The following is a 6700-nucleotide window of genomic DNA, read 5'->3' as shown; positions in this document are numbered from 1 at the left end:
TGTTCATCCAGCCTCCACCGCGCGCTACTCCACCTGCTACTGTTCAACCAGCCCTCTCCACGAGCTCCTGTTCAACCACCCCTCCACGGGCTACTGTTCATCCAGCGCTCCACCGTCTACTGTTCATCCAACCCTCCACGGGGTCGTCCTGTTCATCCAGCCCTCCACGGGGTCTTGTTCATCCAGACCCAACCAGCTCGATCGATCAGGATCCTGTTCATCCAGAGGCAACACCATGGGGTCCTGTTCATCCACCCCCACTGGGAACTGTTCATCCAACCCCCCCCCCCAGCAACACTCACTGTTCATCCAGAGGCAGCATCGATCGGCTTCAGCTAGCAGCAGTAGCGAAGGAATCACTCGATCGGGTTCAGTTAACAGCCATCGATCGATCGCTCAGGTTCAGTAACGTGTAGCCAACAGTGCAATCGCTCGGGTTCAGTAGGCGAACGCCTCGCTCGAGTTCAGTTAGAGCCCAACGCCTCGCACCCACGCGCGTGCGTGTATGAGAGAAATGCGCAAACCTCCGTGCATCCCTTGGCCCCGACCACCCACCGTAACTGGGAACACCCCGATATTTTCCTAGCCCTCGCTTCTACCACGGTTTTTTCCGTCATGGACGGCCCAAAGAATGTCATGCAGCTGCATCTCCGGCCCGCCCAGGACGAAAAGCCCATTTTCTGTCATGATTTTTTGTCATAGAAGTAGGAGCCCACCACATCTATGATGATACCGGGTTTTGTCACAATTATCATCATAGAAGTGTCATAAGTATGACAGAAAAAAATTTCGTTCGGCCCAAAATGTCACGGATGTGTCCTTTTTTGTAGTGCAAGGATATCCATAGACATAGAGTGATGTTCACATAGGATGATGTCCATGAAAGCATTAGGTTACCTTTTCCCTTGTCTTACCAACAAGAGGGTTTGTGACTCCTTGAACTAGTGCAAGATGTGGAAGTTGTTTGCAGTTGTCCTCGCCAAAATGATAGGAGTGAAGTATGTTGGCGGAGTCACCCTCAAGAACTCTCTAGTTCTTCTTCTTCGGGATCCACACCATCTTGGTGGGAATCCTTGGAGTTGTAGTCGTACTGGATGAAGTGGAACTTGATGTAGTCTTGGGAACCCACTTGATCAAGGCCTTAGGAGCTTCTTCGAATGCATCAATCTCCTCTTGAAGCTTGTCCTTGCCCTTTAGCTTGTGGTCTTGTGGTGGAAGATCATCTTGAGCTTGTGTTCCTTGGAAAGAAGTAGGATCATACTTCTCTTGTTGAGGAACAAACTTTGTCTTAGGGTATTGATCTTCTTCCCACTCAACTCCATTGGCATTGAACTGTCATTCAAAACCAACAACTTGATTCTTCCGGTGTCTTCCTTGCTTGCATACAATTTCCTCAAATTGCTTACTTCCGGCAAGACTCTTGTAAACACCTTTCTCTATAATTCCCTTCAATAAGCTATTTTCTTGCTCAAGTGTAACTTGGCTAAGAGAATCATTAGTGGAATCAAGAGAACTACTAGAAGCAACAACATTGGATTTAGCATGATTGTTGTTACTACTAGAGGAAGAATCTTTCTTGTTCTTGTTGCTAGATTTAACTTGTGGCATGTAAGTAGACAAGAGTAAATGCCTGGCAATGTAAGAACTTTTTTTGTGAGGATCATCATTGATTGCCTTTAAGAACTCATGCTCTTGCTCAAGCTTGAGCTTTTCAAAGCGTAGCTTCTCATGAGTCTTTAAAAGTTCTCGATGATCTTCCAAGGTAGTTTCATGAGCTAACTTAAGAGTGTTTAGTTCTTTAGTTAGACACTCAATCTCCTTCTTATCATCGTCATTCATTTTATCTTGATTAACATGATTAATAGCAAGTTCATCATAGTTTTCATAACTAGAATTGTCAACAAGTAAATCATCATCTCCTAGCAAATCATCTTCATCACTATTGAAATCAACATATTCAGAGTGATAACTTCTTTCGGAGTGATGGTCGGATTCGGAGCCGGATACCCATTCACCAACATGAGCTTGATGTCTTCTTTTTGTGTAGCTCTTTGATGACTTGTCCTTCCTTTCCGAATCCTTACTTCTCCGAGAGGGTCTTCGCTCATAACGATCATCTCTACTCCTCCTCTCTCTAGGTGGTGATTCTTCTCTTCTACTTCTTCTTTTGGGAGAATCTTCTGTTCTTTTGTAGGGAGCCGTACACTCATTGGAGTAGTGTCTGGGTCTTCCACAATTGTAGCAATTTCGTTCACGACTTGAAGATCTCTTGTCATTGTAGGACCTTGACTTCGAGCTTCTTTCCTTGCTTCTACTCTTGTAGAACTTGTTGAAGTTCTTCACCATTAGGCTCAATTCTTGAATGAAGGTTTGTTTCTCACTTGATGATGTGGGAGCTTCACATGAGGCTTTGTAAGCACCAATTGACTTGTTGTGGAGCTCTTCCTTATCCTTAAGTGACATCTCATGAGCAACAATTCTTCCAATGACTTCCGTTGGCTTGAGATCTTTGTAATTGGGCATCATTTGGATCAATGTGCACACGGTATCATACTTTCCATCCAAGGCTCTTAGGATCTTCTTGATGATGAATCTATCGGTCATCTCTTCACTTCCTAAGCCGACAATCTCATTTGTGATGAGAGCAAGCCTAGAGTACATTTCAGCGACACCTTCACCATCCTTCATTTTGAACTTGTCAAGTTGACTTTGAAGCACATCCAATTTGGATTCCTTGACGGAGTCGGTAACTTCGTGCATATCAATTAAAGTATCCCAAATTTCCTTTGCATTCTCAAGGTGGCTGATTTTGTTGAATTCTTCGGGGCACAATCTGTTGAAGAGAATATCACAAGCTTGAGCATTGTATTGCAGCATCTTCAACTCTTCCGTGGTAGCTTCACGGTTCAGTTCTCTCCCATCAAAGAATTCACCTCGCAAGCCAATACACACAATAGCCCAAACGGCGGGGGTATGTCCAAGAATATGCATTTTCATCTTATGCTTCCAACTAGCAAAATTAGTGCCATCAAAGTAAGGACCTCTATGGTGGTAATTTCCCTCGCTAGATGCCATGCTCTCCTAGGTTGTGAAACCAAGGCTATGATCATCAAAAGCTATGGAAATCAAAGCAAATGGAGACCAAAGCTCTGATACCACTTGTAGGATCGAAAGTATGTCTAGAGGGGGGGGGTGATTAGACTACTTGACCAAATAAAATCTAGCCTTTTCCCAATTTTAAGTCTTGGCAGATTTTAGCAACTTAGCACAAATCAAGTAATCAACCTACACATGCAATTCTAAGAGTATAACAGCGGAATGTAAAAAATGTGCATATGAAGGTAAAGGGAGGAGTTTGGAGGGAGCAGACGCAATGTATACATGGAGATTTTTTATCCGTTGTTCCGATAGGTGGTGCTATCATACATCCACGTTGATGGAGATTTCAACCCACGAAGGGTAACGGTTGCGCAAATCCACGGAGGGCTCCACCCACGAAGGGTCCACGAAGAAGCAACCTTGTCTATCCCACCATGGCCATCGCCCACGAAGGACTTGCCTCACTAGGTTAGATCTTCACGAAGTAGGCGATCTCCTTGCCCGTACAAACTCCTTGGTTCAACTCCACAATCTTGACGGAGGCTCCCAAGTGACACCTAACCAATCTAGGAGACACCACTCTCCAAAAGGTAATAGATGGTGTGTTGATGATGAACTCCTTGCTCTTGTGCTTCCAATGATAGTCTCCCCAACACTCAGCTCTCTCTCATAGGATTGGATTTGGTGGAAAGAGGGTTTGAGTGGAAAGCAACTTGGGGAAGGCTAGAGATCAAGATTTATGTGGTTGGAATGGAATATCTTGACCTCAACACAAGTGTAGGTGGTTCTCTCTCAGAAAATGTATGCTGGAAGTGTAGGCATGTTCTGATGGCTCTCACCACGAATGAAGAGTGGGTGGAGGGGTATATATAGCCTCCACACAAAATCTAACCATTACACACAAATCACCAATCTCAGTGGGACCGAATCAGAAAACTCGGTTAGACCGATTTAGTTCAAAATGTGAACGTTAGGATTTCTAGTGGGACCGACATGTCAACTCGGTGGGACCGATTCCATTAGGGTTAGGGCATAACGTAATCTCGGTGAGACCGATTACACAAACTCGGTGGGACCAATTTTGGTAATAAGCAAACAGAGAGTTGGTCAGGCAAACTCGGTGGGACTGATTCGCTTATCTCGGTTAGACTGAAACATTACGAAGGGGAAACAGAGAGTTTGCATTGCAATCTCAGTGGGACCGATCGCTCATCTCGGTTGGACCGAAACATGACAAAGGGAAACAGAGAGATTGCAATCCCATCTCGGTGAGACCGAGATCCCTATCAGTGAGACCGAAGTGACTAGGTTTTGTGGCAGTGGCTATGTCAAGTGAACTCGGTGTTGCCGGATAGGAAATTTCGGTGGGGCCGAGTTTGACTTTTGGTTTGCGATATATGTGGATATGAGAAAGTAGTTGAGGGTTTTGGAGCATATCACTAAGCATTTTGAGCAAGTAACTCATTAAGTAACACCTCATCCCCTTTTAATAGTATTGGCTTTTCCCATGGACTCAATGTGATTTTGGATCACTAAAAGTAAAATGTAGAGTCTTGAGCTTGAGCCAATCTTTTGTCCTTAGCATTTTGAGGGGTCCACATTCCTAATCCATGCCATGCCAATCATTGAGCTTTCCTGAAATATTTATCTTGAAATAGCATTAGCTCAATGAGCTATATGTTGTTAGGAATTACCAAAACCACCCAGGGATAGTTGCACTTTCAGTGGGAACAAGTCATTGAGCGCCGAGCGGCAAGAGGTGAACCACCCATCACAACTTGGGCACAAATGAAGGATGTCATGAGAGCACGTTTCGTGCCTACCTACTACAACCACGACCTCTTCAAGAAACTCCAACTCCTGAAGCAAGGAACCAAGAGCGTTGAAGAGTACTACAAGGAAATGGAGATTGCCATGATACGAGCCAATGTCACGGAAGATGATGAGCAAACTATGGCACGTTTCTTGAATGGACTCAATCATCCTATCAAGAAGATAGCCGACTTCCAACCATACTCGAACCTCAATGAGCTAGTGCATCAAGAAACCAAAGCGGAACGTCAAGTGCAAGATGACTTCAAGTACGCCAAGTTCTCATCCAAGTCCAATGGTTTCTCCAACAACCAAGCTTCAAAGACTCCAACACCTTCTACCTCAACCAAGCCATCTACAAGCAACGGCGACAAGTCAAGTTACAAGAAAACTTCGACAACCTCAAGTCGTCCTCCTACAAGAAGCAATTTCAAGCCGAGAGCTTCATCATCCTCTACCCCAACCAATGAGACCATCAAGATAAGTTCCTTCAAATGCTTCACATGCGGTGGCCGAAGCCACAAGTCTTTCGAGTGTACAAACAAGCGCACCATGATCCTAAACGATGACGGAACCTATGACTCCATGAGTGAAGGAGAAATGGAAGCCCTTGAGCAAGTGGCCATACACCAGCAAGTGAACGAGGATGAAGATGATCAAGTATTTTGTGACGAAGATTCGAGCCCCGCTCTCGTTGTATCCAAGGTCTTGACTCTTCAACATCAACAAGACGAAGACCAAAGATGCCATATCTTCCACACCAAGGCCGGCAACAATGGAAGGTCCGTCAAGGTCATCATCGATGGAGGGAGTTGCTATGAAGAACAATGCTCCAAGCTCCAATTGGTTGGTCAAGATGAAGCACCCGCACCCATACAAAGTTCAATGGCTAAGCGACTCCGGCACTATCCAAGTCGAGCATAGGGTACAAGTTTCCTTCAAGATTGGAGCTTACAAAGACACTTTGGAGTGTGATGTCGTTCCGATGTCCGTTTGCCACCTCCTTCTTCGACGACCATGGCAATTTGACCGAGGCGTCATCCACAACGGGCGTACAAACCACTATAGCTTTAAGATGAAAGGAAAGGAATATGTGCTACGACCTATGTCTCCAAGCCAAGTGATCGCCGACAAGCAAGCCACCCACCGCGGAGAGAATAGTGAGAGAGCGAACCACCAAAAAGAGAGTGAGCGCCACAAGCCAAAATCGAGTGCCTCCACGATGAGCGACAAGAAGAACTTAGTCCTATTTGCCACCAAACGTGAGATGAGAGAAGTGGTCGAGAATTCATCAAGTGTCATGCACTATGTCCTTTTGTGCAAGGATGAGGCACCAAAAGATAACACATCTCACAATCTACCTTTAGTGTTATCTTCTCTATTGTCCAAGATGTATTCCCCGACGAGCTACCTCCGGGTCTACCACCACTACGAGGAATCGAGCACCGAATCGACCTCATCCCCGGAGCACCCCTTCCTAACAAGTCTCCCTACCGCGTCAACCCTGAGGAAACTAAGGAGATCCAACGGCAAGTACAACAACTCATCAACAACGGCCATGTACGAGAAAGTTTGAGCCCTTGTGTCGTCCCGGTAATCCTTATTCCCAAGAAAGATGGTACATATTGCATGTGTTCCGATTGACGTCCTATCAATGCTATTACCATGCGTTATCATTACCCCATCCCACGCCTAGATGATATGCTAGATGAGCTTGGCGGAGCCACCATTTTCTCTAAAATTGACCTTAAAAGTGGCTACTATCAAATACGCATCCAAGAAGGTGATG

The sequence above is a fragment of the Aegilops tauschii genome, chromosome 6 (genome assembly GCF_002575655.3).
Source record: "Aegilops tauschii subsp. strangulata cultivar AL8/78 chromosome 6, Aet v6.0, whole genome shotgun sequence".
NCBI lineage: Eukaryota > Viridiplantae > Streptophyta > Magnoliopsida > Poales > Poaceae > Aegilops > Aegilops tauschii.
Note: the sequence above shows the minus strand (reverse complement) of the source record.